Here is a 15,807-nt window from a genome sequence, read left to right as displayed (position 1 = left end):
GGCTGCTCCAAAAGGTCCTATTGCACAGAACATGGGCAGCAGTTCTACTGCTGCTTGAGCATAATCATTTCCATCTCCCAGCCTGCTGCTACCACAGTGCAGGCTTGCATCTGTGGTTTTCCTTGGACTCCTTCAGATGCATCACTCTGGGCTGCTTCTTTCCCTGAGAAACAGTCTGGTATATGGGGACTGTTGGATATTTTTTGGCTCTTCCCTTCCCTATATGCCCTCTAAATATGTCACAGTGAGGTGTGATGTCCCCTCAAAGGTCTGCCAGGAAACAAAACTGGATAGACAGGGGATGTTGAGGATGAACTCTCATTTTTTATGAGATCTGATTGGTTGCTTCTTTTTTTTTTAAGTAATTTTTCATTAGTAGAACTGCAAACATCTTTGCTGCCAAAGACTGATCTCTTCCTTAGCACTGTAAGCAAAATTATTCTTAGTTCCTCTTTTTTTTTTTTTTTTTATGATGATAATAAGACCCAAGGGTAGCCTAAGAAATGCTGAGAGAATTAAAATTTTGGATGGCTAAATGAAAACTTCAAGCAAAAAAAGGCAAATGAAGTAAGACATAATAAGCCGATGAGGTCACTGCTGGTGTTCAGCTCATGTCGGGGGCAGGGAACTTGCAGTCATGCACATGGCAGCTATCACCCACCATGGAGAAAGGAGGGTGGAGTCCACATCCCATCAGTGAGCTCATCTCCATTCTAATCCTACGCTTCCCATATTTTTGGAGAACAACTGCTGCTGTTTTAGTAGGAACTGAGTGCAGCCTTACCAGCCAAGGGGTGTAGAGGGTCAGGAATTTCCAGACTGCTCCTCAGTCCAGTCCACCCCCACTAGCTGATGTTGTTTATAAGTCCCTGTACCCTCTCTGCTTAAAGAGAAATCTAGATCCACCTACTCTGCACTTCCTGAGCTGTTGATGTACCACAGAGCTGAACTTGGCCAGCCTGGGAATCTGTCCCACAAACACTGGTGCATGCACCGGTAAAATCTGGTTTTCACAGGTTAGGTGTCTATGAGTGCCTAAACCACAGGGTAAATAAAGAGATCAGTCACATTTCTCAGACCCAAAGTGTATTAACCTGAAATGGAGAAATATTTATGCAGTATTCAGGGAGGCTCCCAGTTCTCTTCCTACTACCAGCCAAAGAATCACATACAGTATTTAACATGTATTGTGCACTGTACTCAGTCTGGTTTGGAAAGCAGATATCAGAGGGAGCTGTCCTTCCCACCTGCATAAGCAGCTGGAAGAGCTTGCCCCATGCACAAATGAGGAGGAGCACCTTTTTAATATCAGCAGCAGAGCTGGGTGTACAAAAGTGGGCACCAGGAACAACACTCACTTCCCATGTAGTTTTTTGGGCTGACTTTTTTTGGGGGAGGAGGTAGAGCTGGGTTTTTGGTGGGCTTTTTTTGGCTCCTTCCAGCAGTTTTCCAGCCTTCAGAGCTTGTCAGGTTTGTAAAAAGAACAGCCAGGATCTGAACAAAATTGTTCTTGTGCTTTTTCAGAGCCCCCTGCTTATTGTGCTGCTGCAGCAATGGGTGAGAGAACATGGGCACACAACTGGGCTTGTCTGCTGCAGGTTTCCTTCAGCTAATTCAGGTTTTGCAAGTCGTGATGTGAGTTTTTCTCCCTGAAAGAATAAAATTGAAAAAGTCACTGATTATTTGTTCTTTGGCTCTATTTTGGTGCCAATGCATCATTTAGCACTACAGCAACCATCAATACCCATTCAGGCACTACCTCAAAGCTTTTCCCTAAAATTCACTGTGTCATTTAGAAAGTGATAAAAATCCCAGTTAGAGCAGTATATTCTTTTGTGGTTCCCTAGTTCCAGCAACCTTTTAAGGTACTGGACAAAATTAGCAACAAATTACTTTATGAATACCAAGTCCTTTTGTTGCAGCGTTCTGAGAATTTGTAATACTGTCAGATTTGAATTAAATATAACAAAAATTAAGCTACTTTGTGTGGCTGCTTGCTTAGACAGTGAGGTAATTGCATATAATAAGGAGATCTGATTAACAGTCACTCCTAGTCATGGCAACCTCACACCATTATTGTGCTTAACATGAAGACAGATTGTTATATTGTTTTGGAATGTGGGAAACCAGCAACAGCAGTGGCACACCATAAACTTAATACATAGAGTAGGATTTTTAACATTGCCAGATGCAGTGAATTAATTGTTCCCAATATTTTATTTTTTCAGGGACTATGGTTTTGCCCATAGGTTAAAGAACTGTAAGATGCTCAGTAACTTGTACACTGTTCCTTCAGCAAAAATACCATAATGTCCAAACTTTTGTTGCCCAAAATAAAAACAACTCTATGGGTACTGATTTTTTCTTGTTTTGAAAGGAGACCACAGCACAAAACAGTCATTGTCCTATCACAAGGAGGTATGATGGCAGTAGTAACAACAAATACCATGGAAGAGACATCTTCACCACTGAGTCCTGCCCTAGCAGTTCCCCAGTGCCTTCCTTTGAGCCATCGTGCCATGGGCTAAGATAACTGGAGTATATGCTACTGTGAATTTACAGCACCAGTGATTTTTTCATTGTTTACCCTGAAGGATGGAAAGGGGAATTCTATTAATTTTATTAATAATGCAATATTTTCCTGTGTTGGCAAAGTGTCTTGTCCAGGGTTAGAATAAGCAGCTCTATTTTGAGATTCTCCTTCCCAAGCGCGTGGCATTTTAAACTCAGGGAAGCAGCTGGAAAGGAAATGTCACACTCAGTTCTGTTCAGGACTGAGCTTTGAATCTTGGCTAAGCTTAACCAGGCAATCAAGGAGTGTAAGTCAGCTTGCTGATTTGTGCCTCTGAAAAGGAAACAGCTCCAGCCTAACCACATACAAAATAAACAGCCGTGCTTTTCAAAGGGGACAATACACAAAGCTGTCAAACTCCTCAGCAGAGCAGGAGGAGAGCTGAGAGGGAGGGAGGCAGCATCAGGAAGAACTCATTTGGTACTGAGGGGATTTATGAAACATTTGAGACACATTTCAGAACTGAGAGTGAAAACAGAGCAGAAACCTCTCAGAGGGCAGCAGTAGCCAAGTCGAGCTCCCAAACATCCCGAGCACAGCTCCCACTCTGGGACTGTGACACAAGCCAGCACAACTGCTTGGCATAAGCAGCAGCTCAGAGATCCAAAGGTCCATCTGTGGGAGAAAGTTATTGGGTGAGGAGGTGATAAGGTAGCCAGGAAAAGCACATGAACACCAAGAAAAGCAAAGAACTGCACTTGGGCATGGAGTCAGGAGCTATCATTCTGGAAAGGGTTTGGTGTCACTGTGCATAGTGCCACTGGAACGTCGAGCCCGTGCTTCAGGAAGCTTGAAAAGGCAAATAAGGCACGGGGAACCATGGGGGAAGGAAGGGCAGGGAGGACAGAAGGGAGAAGCACTGTGCTTGTGTCTACTTCAAGGCCCTGTTGTTACCTGTGAAAATGACACAGCATATATATAGAAATAACGCAGCAACAGCTGGATCCCTGTTTAGAGCAACATTTGTGTGGGGAACAGAGGTGCACTGGGACTCTCCAGCCTGGAGGAGAGGGAACTTGATCTTCCATGTGCTGGTGGCTGCAGTGAAGGGCAGGAGGGGGAGATCTGTGGCTCCTTCTCAGTATCTAAGTCCTAAGGACATGAAATGAATTATCTTGCAACAGAACTGGAATGAGCGGAGGAAGCACTTTTCCATGTGGCACATAATTAAGCTCAAGCACAGATAATTCTGGAAGCCAAAAATATAATATAGTTGAAAATGTAGTTTGACAAATTCATGGAGGAAAATCTATTATGGGCTGTGCAATACAAAGCTACAGTTTTTTTGTTGCATTTTTCTGAGTCTCCAGCTCAGAAAATCCCTGAGTAATGGGGAGGGGAAAGTTCTATGACACATAAGACCCCTTCCTGCATTCCTTTTTTAATTTTCATAGGAAGCAGAAAATGTTGTCTGGTATGACACACTGCTGCTATCCCAGTGTTCCCAAACTAGCTGCTCTGCCTGCTGTCACTGGAGTGTCCTAAGACCCAGCTGTATGGCTGGCTGTACCCTGCAGGGTCTGTTGGGAAAACTTCCCATCTCCTGTCTGCAACTACTCTCCCCATGTGTAGGGTATGCCCCGTGCCTTTTATATCTCAGTTATACAAAGATTTTTCAACTTCGTGAGGAAGATTATATTATAGAGCAGAATAACATACTAGTTTGAAAAGCTTGATCAGGGTCACATCCTAAATTAAGTAGAAGGAAGATTCCTGTCCAAATCTTGCAGACGGCTGGGGGTGGCAACCAGTCTGCCTCAGGTTTCAGTCCTATTTTCTCCTAGAGCACACTGAACTCATAATCTCATTGAACAAGCTTTAGCAGTGAGCAACTGTGATTAAGCTAAATCCAGAGAAGTTTGCATGGATAGGTGGCAAATTACAGTGTTCTTCTCCAGGGAGCAGAGCTATCCATGAAAAAAAGTAGAAGTAATCTTGTCCTTCTCAAAAACAAACAAGGAACATAAAACCCCCCTCTTTGCTTTGCTCATAGTGATCTTTATATAATCACCTTTGGGTGCAAGGCTGGCATGGAAAATTCCAGTCCAGAAAGTTAGAGACATGATACAAGGAAGCTATAGATGAAACCTGGTTTTCAACTACCTCAGGCACATGCAATCAGTCTTCTCATTGAAGGGTGTGAAATCCTCTTACTGAGAAGACAGCACAGTGTGCCCAAGCTGAAAAACCGCTATTCCTGTGCAAAGCACCCAGGGTATGCAAGGGCACCCTGTCAGCTACAAGCTGCTGTGCCCACCCTGCTCTTCATCACATTTCACAATTGCAGGGTCTTACATACAGGTAATCAACACTTCAGATGGACCGAACTGAAAATGTCCTCTGAGCAGCTTTTCATAAGGGCAGGTAGTGATAGGACATGGGGAATAGTTTTAAACAAAAAAAAAAAAAAGGAAAGATTTAGGTTAGATGTTAGGAAGAAATTCTTTACTCAGCGTGTAGGGAGGTACTGAAAAAGTTTACCCAGACAAGCTGTGGATGCCTCATCCCTGGAAGTGTTCAAGAACAGGCTGGATGGGGCTCTGAGCAACCTGGTTTAGTGGGAGGTGTTCCTGCCCAGGGCAGAGGGTTGGAATGAGATGATGCTAAGGGTCTCAGCCAACCCAAACCGTTCTGTGATTCTATGATTTGTAACTCCTCTCTTCTGTGTCCATCTGAAAATATCAATTCTGCTCCTACACTGCCCAGAGACCTTAGGGAGCACCTGGCAGACTTTCTATTTAGAATTAATTCTGTATTACTGTTTCACACATTTTTTTGCTGTCCTTGGACAGGTTCAACAGACTCAAAGGCAGTAGAATCACTGTTTCTAAAAATACAACTCACAGATTAACTGTGGTCTCCACAGGCTGCCTGTTGGGCCTTCTCTGATGTAGCAATGAACAGAATGGTGTTGTAAAAGCCTTGCTGTTGAACAGCATTCTCCTGATAAGCTTCTCCTGAATAAAAGAACATTTCATATACCTGGTCATGTTACAGTGAGGATAAAGCACAAACTGAGCAATAAAAGAGGCTCATATGTTTCCAGGTGTTATGCGGTCTTCCTGCTTGCACTTCTCTTCTAATATTTCTTCAGTATCTCTTGCTACATGACTTGTGGTTTTGTTTGGGTTGAATGTTTTCCTAATTCTCTTTCACTCTTTGCTTCCTTTAAATTGGTTAGGTATTGCTCCAGGACACAAAGTAAGCAGGAAATCTTGTGAGGCACCTTTTTATCTAGTTCTGTGAAATGTAGTTTGAAAAGCAGAGCTTGTGTCCTCTTTAGATAGACGAGCCAGAGAAACGGTACTGTGCCTTTATAAACTGCACAGTTTGTCACTAAGCTCATGTATTCTGCTACCAGCACTGAATATGCTATCTTAAACACAAAAATTCAGGCCCCTGTCTCAGAATCTGTAAGCACCTGAATCAAAATCCAATCACTTTTCCTGTTCTATCAGTGTTCTTTACTGTCTGAGTGCTGTAAGAAAAGCATCTTCCTTATGCACAACTGGCATTAAAGGTCCTTGAAGAAAAGTTAGGTTCTCTGTCAAAAATGTGATTTATTGAATTTGCATCAAGGATATAAATAAAATTTAGTAAAATTCTCTTCCTGAAGTAAAAGAGCATCTAGGTCAGTCGTTACGGTTGCTCTGCAGTGTTAATGAGAGAAAATGCAGTAATTTTTTGTCACTTGGAACATGACTCAGAATAAGAGACAGACGATCTACTGATTAGGAAAGGGGGAAGTTGTTAATTTAATTAAGGAGTCACTTAATGAGTTAAAATGGTACTTTAGATTTAAGTATCTAAGCCTGCAAAAATTTTAGGAACACTGTAAGCTTTTGTATTTCAAAAGCAGCTTGGGTTAAGATTATTTATCCTTAAGAGGTGACATCTCATCTTTGCAGATGGAGAGAGGACTTTGAGTTCTAGAGAGATTAGTCACTGCCAGGAACATCACCACTATACAATAAAGAAAGTATATTTTTGGGTAAAATGTTACTGCTACACAGTAAGAGCAGTTCCATAGCTGAGGTAGAAGTTTGTTACTTTTAATGAAAAATGTTGTCAGGGTAGGCAATCATTTTTTTTCCTAAATATTCTTTTGTCCAAAATTTCAAACCATAAATGTTTGGATATGTACAAGCTGAAACACTGAAGCTGAAAATAGCATGCACAATGTTTTAGCCAAATATTTTACCAGGCTGGATACTGAGTGGCTATTATTAAAGAGTTATAAAGTTTAACTGTACTTTGGAAATAAAATTTTTCTTTTTAAAGAAAAAACAAATCAAACACTTGTTAAAATTTTTTTTTTGTTGAGAAAACCAAAACAGTAACAGATTTCAGTCTTGGTGCATGATACAGAATTGAAAACAGACATTTTCCCTAGGAATGTCCATTTCATCAAATTTTCCACTTTGACCAAGCTGTTGTTTTTCTACACACAGGGTGGGGGAGGAGTTTCATGACCATTTTTCTATTACCTCTACTATAATTTCTTACTTTCCATATTATGCCCACCTTTAGTTGGGTTACAGAGCTGCTGGCTGCCCCCACCCCATCAAGTTTAGGCACCTGCCTGTTGCTGGGAATGACAGAATAGTTTGTGTTGGAAAGGACCTTAAAAACCATCTTGTTCCAAGCCCCTGCCATGGGGCAGGGACACCTTCCACTAGCCCAGGCTGCTTCAAGCCCCATCCAGCCTGGCCTTGGGCATTTCCAGGGATCCAGGGGCAGCCACAGCTTCTCTGGGCAGCTGTGCCAGGGCCTCACCACCCTCACAGAGAGGAATTTCTTCCCAATACCCAATCTAAACCCACCCTCTGTCAGTTTGAGGCCATTCCTTCCTACCCTGAAACTCCAGGCCCTTGTGAATAGTTTCTTTCCATCTTTCCTGTCAGCTCCCCTCAAGTCCTGCAAGGCCACCATGAGCTAACCCCAAAGCTTCTCCTCTCCAGGTGAACATTTCCCTGCTCTCCCAGCCCTTCCTCCCAGCAGAGCTGCTCCATCCTCTGCTCATCCTGGTGCCTCCTCTGGGCTCTGCAGCAGCTCCAGCTCCTCCTGTGCTGGGGCAGCTCTACAGGTGGGCTCACCTGAGGAGCAAAGGGGCAGAACCCCCTGCCCTGCTGCCATGTTGGGGTCAGCCCAGCACAGGGGGTTCAGGGTCCCAGGGCATGGCCACCCCTCATCCTGCAGCACCCTCAGGTCCTTCTCCCGGGGCTGCTCCAGCTGCCCGTTCCCCAGCCTGCCTTAATCACAAAAAGGCTTCACTTGGAGCCCATTTGTGACTCACTGGTTTTAAAGCAGGCTCTCTTGCACCACAGCTTGACATAAGCAAGTGTTTCCTTCACATATTTATTAGCAAGCAGATGCCTTCAGCTCCTCTGCAAGAGTAAAATCTTCAGTCAGAGCTTCACTCCATTTGGTCATTTAAAAAGCCACAGGTTCTAGACTGCCTCTCATCCCTTCACTGTGTTTTTCCACAGCACCGGGTTCTTATGTGGAAGGAAAGCTATTCCATGAGGAGCTTTTTTTCTAGCCAGCCCTTGCAGTGCTGTGCAGCAGTGGAAGAGGTGACTGGGAATTCTTGGGCACCAGCTATGCCTGGTTCAGACTGGGATGTCTCAGTCCCATGAGGACTCAGCAATGGGATTATTCCTTTGTCATGGGCAGAAGCTCAGCCAGGCTGCAGCAGGGGCAGGAGGAGAGGAGTGAAAGAGAAGAGACAGGGGAACACAGAAGCTGAAGAACCTGTAAGATAGCCAGAAACTGCAGTAAGAGACAGGATTGTGCCTAGCAATCTATTTTTGAATTGGCTGACAAGAACCCAATGTGTTGTTTGGGTAAGGATCCTGTGCCAGCTTATAAGAGGAGCCAATCCTCTCCCAAGGGAGGGGAGAACAGTGCAAACCCCCAGGTTTGGCCTCTGCTCATCTCTCCTGCTCAGCAGCACTGGCCTCCAGCTGCTGCACTGGGCCTGAAGGGTCAGGAATTGGATCTTCAGCTCCAATGTATGAGACTACAACTTCAGCCTCTTAAACCACAACCCTTAAAGATGAAGAACTGCAAGAACACAACTTGAGTTGCTGAAAATTAAGAAAAAGAACAACCAAAACTTTAAAATTTATATTATTCCAATTATAAAGAGACAAAATGAGCCCACTTTAGTAGGTGGAGCAATGTTACTATTGTAACTAAACCACTGTTACTGCTTATCATTTACAGAGTGGGTGTTAAATAGATCAAGATTGTGAATTTACCTTGTGGAAAACTCAGGGCTGTAGAGAGGAGTTGAAAAGGCTTCCAAATTAAAGCAAAATCTTGTGACTTCAAAATTCAGTAATGGATTAAAATTTGCTTTCAGTTAAATTTAGAACAGTGAACATATTTCCAATAATTCATTTGGATAAAATTTATCCATCTCATTTGAGCATCTCTTATGTGAAGTATGATGTGTTAGCTGGTGTATTTAATAAGAAACATGTTAAAGATACTTTAATATAGAAAGAAAATGAAATGAAAACATGATAAAGTCAAAACAATTGTATCTTATATCAAAAAATGTTTTGATATTATTAAAATAAATCAAGAAAGTAAAAATGAAATGTTTTGACTTTTTGTTGTTAAAAATATTTGTCAAAATTGACACGTTCTTGCAAAACATTTGGACGTCAACAAACAGAATTCTTTTTTACACAAGAATTGTTTCGCTGAGCTCTAATTAAAAACTGGCTAACTCACAGATCTCAAAAAATAGGTGTCAGTGGTGAATTACTACTGGGAGTCAACTATATGATGAAAGGGATTATTTCATCGGCCAGTGCTACTTAATATTTTGACCTGTGATCCTGAAATAAATATAAAAACACTTCTGAAAAGTTTCTAGGTGCTAAGGAGTTCAGCAGAGTGACCAGGACCATCACAGTGTGATAGGGATCTCTTTGGGGGCCTGTGACTCAAATATCAGCTGTTTCAAGTCAGGAAAATCCAGACATTGCCCCCACAACAACTCTGCCTTGTCAGGACAGGACCAAGAGGTTTTTATGGATAAATAACAGAGCAGTAAAGGAAAGCAGGGGAGAAACAAGAAAGATACTGAGAGAGACCAGTGCAGGAAGGTGGTGTCCTGCTCTGACACCAACAACATCAAATTGTGAGAGTGGAAAAATACACTAAGGAAAGGATAAGTCAGGTTAGAGCCCTTTGTTGTTTTGCCCATCAAAGACTGGAAAGTGATGAGGGAAAATGAGGATAAAAGGTTACTGGAGTTTCTTTAAGGACAGAGTTTTAAAAATGAGTTTAAAGCAGACAAGTTCAGAGGAAAAATGAAGCAACTACTTTTACTGGTGACAGTAAAAACATGGTGATTATCCACATGGTGAGCTCATCATTTCAGGATGTCTTTAAATCAAAACTTTACTGAAGGCACAAGTTACTCTGGTTCAGCCCAGGAGAAGAAGAGGAAAAATTATCTAACCTGAGTTACAGAAAAGAAAAGAATAAGTGATTTTAAATATCCACTATATTTATAATCTATGGGAGTCTACACATCAATTATTTGAACATGGTGAGTAATCTGAAGATAGCCAAGATTTTTTAACTGAATCGAATTATGCCAAAAATCAGGAATTTATTATCAACGCTGTCAACAGTTGTTGAAAGTGGATGATCGGATTAAAAACACTGTCCTGGACATGGTTTCACAAAATTATTTCTAACTCCAAATTTTGATACTAAAGCTAATGAGAGTGAGCTTTTAACCTTTGTTTTAGGAATAGAAAAAGAGAGCAGGTCTAGAACGGCTGCCCTGGTGGCAGGGAGACACACAGATGCAAGAGGGTTATCTGCTCTCCTTCCTGATTCAAAGCTTCCCTGGTGCCTCCTCCATTACCCAAGACCTCAGGATATTTTCAGCAAATGGAATATTTCTGTAGAAACATTTTTCTCTCAGCAAGCACCATTTCATCAGGAAAGAAATTAAAAGTTGATCAATATAATATCAGTGTTTCATTCCTGCTTGTACTACAAAACTAATTATGCAGAACTAGGTTTGCAATTTATATTTCTATTATGTTCTTCTCTACATGTAAAATGGGAATCTGAGCTCCTTCTACCTTTATATCCATGGGTGGAAGACTTTCTCTCTTCCTGTGTGTGTTTGCTTACACACAAAGTAAGAAGCATATCAGCTCATTTGTAACATAGATGATTGCTTGTCATTCTACTGCCCTATTTCAAAAAAATACAGCCAACAGTTAGGAAGTGCAAGTCAGATATTTTTTCTGCCATCCATGACTTAAATCTTATATATTTAAATAAAATATTGAATTATTTGAAGAAATTAATTTATTGTATGCCATGTGTTTCTTTGCAGAACAATGTGACAGTGGGATAACATTTTGCAATTCCAGATCATTTCCCATGGCAAGGAAATTACATTTGCCAGCCAGCTGGTTTCTTTAACTCCATTGAATGTACACATGATGGATACTGGTTAGTGTGGGAGACAAGAAATCCTGCTCACTCTAGCTCAACAGCAAGCACTCTGGGAAAGGTTCAGCTGACAGCGAGGAACAAACCAGGTCCTGTATCCAGAGCTGGCATGGGCTTGCCACTCTCTTCAATATCTCCTGCCCCTCATCTTGGCTGCTCCCTTTTATTTCATGTCCCTGTTTTTAAACCCTCCACCCTCTCCCACGTCAGTGCACCTTTTCATTAATCCCTTTTTTCCACTGCCTGTCCCATAAATCTTTCCTTGCCTTTCTTCTCCATAGTGGTAGCTCCTCTTCCCACAGAAAGACATATTCTTCTTTCTGATCCCTGCAAATGAAGATCCAGTATTTCAATATATGAATATCCCTTAATACTATTATTATTGTTATTATCTGTGATATATTAAGAAATGACTTGGCTCCCAGTGCTCTCATTTAGTTAACAAGGTGGTGGTTGGTCAAAGTTTGGACTCATTGATCTTGGGAGTCTTTTCCAAATTCAATGATTCTGTGATTCCATTATTTTACACTTCCCCCTGTACAGTTCTGTCTCAGACAGCTCCTCTGTTTTAACCACAAACATTAGTATTCACATAGGTCAAGATCAGAGTAAAACATTTTCTTGGTCTAGTGCATAAGATACAGAAAATAGTTTTTCCTTGTGCAGAATTATTTGACACAATTTCATTTTTTTTTCTTTGGTTTAGTGTGTTTCTGAAATCTTGCTTCTAGTCAGCAGCTGCAGTGAGAAACTGCACCCTTTGGGTCAGACATAGAATCACAGATCCATTAAGGTTGGAAAAGACCTCCAAGACCATGGAGTTCACTTTTGGCTGAGCATCACTTTCTCAACTAAACCATAAGTGCCTTGTAGAGTCATTTCTAGAGCACTTCCAGGGATGACTCCAGCACTTCCCCTGGCAACCCATGCCAGTGCTTGACAACCTTTTGGTGAAGAAATTCTTCCTGATGTCCAACTTGAACCTGTCCTGGTTCACTGAGGCCATTTGCTCCTTTCCTGTTGCTGGCTGCCTGGGAGGAGCTGCAAGTCTGTAGGACACACACCAAAGAAAAGCTTCTGTTTCCTAGATAGCTCTACCAGTCTGACACCTGCATGGCAACTGAACTTGCAGAGGTGGGTGAATTAAGTCAGCTCTGTTTTATGCAGAAGAAGCGTGAAGGAGCTTGAGACAGTTTGGTGCAGATACAACACTGCCACTTGCTCATTACCAGAATTGCCAAATCTGGACAGGTGTGCTGGGACAGCCAGGAACCCACTGCTCCTTCTGTAGCTTTTAAACACAACCTGTTGCACAATCCAAAAGAGTTAAGACAAGCCACTAGACCTCTAGACATCATTTTCCCAAACTTATTTTCAAGTTTTACCTTTACTGAATTTTGTGCTACGAGCCACAGGAGTCCAGTGAATCCACGTGCAGAGGCTGGATCAACACTGCAGCTTAGTGCAACTTCAGAGCTCTCACATTGTCACCACAGCCCAGAGAAAAGTGGAGCAGCAGCTGCTGACACAACTTTCAGCACAATTTTCAGAGAGTAGCTTAAGTACTTAAAAGGTCAAAAGTTTTGTGTGTCTCCCTCTCTCCACAGTCTTTTCTTGTTACTTCACTGATAAAATCTGGGGAGGACATGCTGCTGTTGTTATAGTGCAACAGGACTGGCAAAGCCCCACTTTAGAAATGTGTAGGTTGTAGCATGCATGACTAATGATTAATGATGCTCATTAAAAAAATGAAGTTCTGATGAAATTCATTAATGCTTGGCTTGAGTCTTGCTAACAGTTATGCAACATTAAGAGCACGGCAATTACAGATCTTGGCTGCAACTCATTGAGAGATAAAAGAATACCCTTTTTCCTGTTTAACTCAATATATGACATGCTGCACTACAGAAAAAAGCTGTCTTGAAAAAGCTTCTCCAACAATGAGACACAGCCTGCAGCTCCATTGCCACCTGCGGGTAACTGCTGGAGTCTGTCATCCTGCTTCATTTCCCAGAGCATGGGGGGAAAAAGGTATCCACAGAAAAGAGGGATGAGAAGTAAAAGCCATGCTTTTAACCTGCCTGGGGATGTGCTGAGGCCCGAGCAGCAGGCCTCAGCCAGAGCTGACTTACAAGATGGGCAAGATGTGGCTGACACCATCAGTATTATTTAGCTAAAAATACATGACTGAGACGCTGATGCTATCTGTTTAACACCAAACTGACTGCTTTAGAAACTTTCACATAACCTTGTGTAGTTCTCTGCAAGAAATCTAGCATTTTAAGAATCTTTCCCAACTGACATGAACAGAGACTTGGTTGTAGGGTATTTTATGGGAAACCCTCCCAGCCAAGGCAAGGGCCCTGGCCAAGCCCTGGTCCCTCCTGACTGGGAAGTGTGCCATCAGATCCAGGAGTTTCTGTGATAGAATACCATCAGGCCACTTGGACTTGCTGCTTTGCGCCTATAAACGCTGGACCCACTTTTGGGGTGAATTTGGAGACCTCACCACTGTGGGTGGAAGCACTGTGTAGGATTTTCCCAATTGCCAGGAAGGGCTCTCCTGGACCTCGCTGTGAAACAGGGCTCCCCAGGGACTGTGGGCTCTGGATGATGGTGGAGTATTTAGGCAATTGGTGATGTATCTCTCTCAATCACTATCCTTTCTCTTGTATAGTAATGATTAGGTGCATTACCTTTCTCACTTTTGCTTGTTGCTAAAGCCAAGCCTGCAGTTTTACTGGATGTATCATTTTACTTTTGTGTTGCCTTAAAATTCACAGTAAAATAAGACCATTCTTTCCATTGGTGTCTGTGTCCTTTAAATCGCCCCCATCAATTGGCAGAACACCTGGTCAGCCAGAAAATAGTTACAAGTAGACATCACCTTTGGCCTCTCAGGCAAGTATTATTACTTCAAAAATTTTATATATTGATCCTTTCATATTCCTAAAAATCTAAAAACCAGATGAGCAACTTTATTCTAAACAGTGCAACAAGAGACCAGGGTAAGGGAAAACTGCCAATTGGTTATAGGGAATATTAACAAGTAATGGGAAGGAAACATGTATAATTATTGTGTCTATTAACAATGTATTCATGTCAAATATATTAACCTATAATCCTATATACATCCTAAATAACCCAAATCAGCTTTGTATTTTTATTAAGGTTAAATGTGCTATTTTGAATTCACTCAGGAAAACTCCTGGGAGTGCATACTTTATACAGCTGGCATTTAAACATGCTAGGCATTGGAGTCTACTACACATGCCATTGTTTTCCCTCCTATTTTATGTCTCTACTTTGCTCTTTATCTAAAGAATTAATAACTTACTCAGGACCATTATTTTCTGGGTTGGCCTCAAAAAACCTCTTCATTACTTCCCATGGACAACTTTCATCTCAGTCTGAGCTTACTCTGAATTTTCTAGCCAAACTGTGAATGAAGGATTTTTACTTACAGAAGAAAATAAAGATTGCAGGTTACCTTGGATTAATTCACCAATGCAGATCTCCTTTCCACTGCAACTACAACAGTTAACAACTATTAGCCACAGCTTACCTCTCCCTGTGGAACTCTGAGGATTTGAGCAGTGGATGCCAGAGTAACACCCATCTCTGGGCTCTAAGCAGCAATTCAGTAGGGATAGTAACCCCAGAAACCCAGTCACACTCTGAGTATCTCCTATTAAATTGAAATCACAGGAGGTTTGAAGGAATCCTAGAAGATCATCCAGTTCCAACTCCCTGCCACAGGCAGGGACACTTTCTACCATCCCAGGTTGCTCAGAGCCCCATCCACCTGGCCTTGAGCATATTCCAGCTGATCCACAAACAAGTATCCAACCCAGTGCCACTGGCACTGGATGCAGAGCTTATCTTCAGCATCAGGGCTCAGCATATAAAAACTTACCCCAGAGCTAAAACAGCACTTATGAGGCATAAATTAAACTCCAGTGCAGCCCTAAATTTGCATGCTTTCCTCCTTTTCCTCAGTGGGAGTGATCCTTCCTAACATCCATGTTCCATTTAATTCCTGTCTCCACATTCAATTTCAGCAGACAATGACCAAGACTGTTGAACATGCAAAACTGTTAACAATTAACTTGGTGCAAGCCAAATTCTGGCTCAAAATATTTATTTTTAGCTGCACTGTCAATCCCATGGAGAGGTATGCATTAGGACACAAGTCAAAACCTTTTAAGAACTCTTGACTAATCCGTACCAAGAATTCTCAAACCTGGGGAAGGCAAAATCATCACAATATATACCAACAGCGCCATTAGAAACCAACTTTATTGTTGCAGTTTGAAATTATTTACACAATATAAATCTCTTTGAAAGGTACATTACTTCATTTAATCAGTGGTAGAAAGCCTTAGAATAGTTTCAATCACATTTAGCTCAAAAGAAATACAATTCACTCCAATGAATAAATGATGCACCTAAACACCACAACACACAAGAGGCATGGGGACTCTTTTGGGGATGACAAAGGCTCTTTTATTAATTGAGCTTAGTTTACTCACAGGACACGAGTGGACTTGTGTTTAAAAGAACACTGAAAAACCCGCAGTAACAAAGAGAATGACACAAAATGGAATATATTCCTAATATGCTGTGGCCCTGTGTCTGTAAGTGTTCAGAGGGTTTAGTGAAGAGGCTCAGAACCAATGGCTCTAACATGAAATCACACCTCAGAAAGACTGGGTCCATTCTCCATGCTGAGACTATTC

The sequence above is a fragment of the Anomalospiza imberbis genome, chromosome 5 (assembly GCF_031753505.1).
Source record: "Anomalospiza imberbis isolate Cuckoo-Finch-1a 21T00152 chromosome 5, ASM3175350v1, whole genome shotgun sequence".
Lineage (NCBI taxonomy): Eukaryota > Metazoa > Chordata > Aves > Passeriformes > Viduidae > Anomalospiza > Anomalospiza imberbis.
Note: the sequence above shows the minus strand (reverse complement) of the source record.